The sequence below is a fragment of the Myotis davidii genome, unplaced genomic scaffold (genome assembly GCF_000327345.1).
Source record: "Myotis davidii unplaced genomic scaffold, ASM32734v1 scaffold639, whole genome shotgun sequence".
NCBI lineage: Eukaryota > Metazoa > Chordata > Mammalia > Chiroptera > Vespertilionidae > Myotis > Myotis davidii.
In genome coordinates, this window is record NW_006290541.1 from 1,338,214 (window position 1) to 1,338,905 (window position 692).

At 56.2% G+C, this 692-nt stretch overlaps 1 protein-coding gene across 1 annotated transcript in view; it reads right to left on the reverse strand.

Annotated features, from left to right (window-relative positions):
• Positions 1-692, reverse strand: part of TMEM114 (transmembrane protein 114) — a 15,197-nt gene that overhangs the window by 4,198 nt on the left and 10,307 nt on the right. The window lies entirely within an intron of this gene.

The window sequence follows — 692 nt, forward strand, 5'->3', positions numbered from 1 at the left end:
AAAGACCTGCAGGTGAGGGAGGCAGGTGCGGGGTGAAGGGCAGGGGTCACAGGTCAAGACGGGAGTGTGCGTGGTGAGGTGGAGTCCCCTGGGGGAAGCGGATGAGGGCGGCGTGGAGGGATGGAACGGAGAGGCACATCACATCACAAGGCATGATCAGAACTCGGGTTACAAAATCAGAAAGTACAAGAGGATGAATTACGTGAAAGCCAAGACCCATGGTGATGGGGTGGGGTGGGGAGAGGGCTGGAGGACCTCTGGGATTTCAAGATCTCCAGGTCTAAACAGTTGCCACCACTTTGTCTCTGAGCCTCCTGGCAGCCAAAGCAGACAGGAAACCATTGCAAAGTTCTTTTTCACCGGCATTCATTCACCAAATACATACGGGTCATTTGCCGTGAGCTGGGAACTGAGCCTCTTTAAATCTTTTTGGCGACAAGCTGGGCAGGACTACAGATCCTGTCCTCTCCCCTTCGGGGCGGGAGCAGCACTCCCTCGGGAAGCCTATCCCTGCCCCAGGCCTGCCATGGCCCCTCTCTGGCCCTCAGCTCCCAGCCACTGTCCTGGCCTTTGTTCCCTGTGTTGAGGCATCTTAGTCGCTTCCCTGTCTCACCTGCTGAGCCCTGAGTTCTTGATGAGCCAGATCTTGTCTCCTGTGCAATGGTATCCCTGAGTGTCTAGTCGGGCTCTTA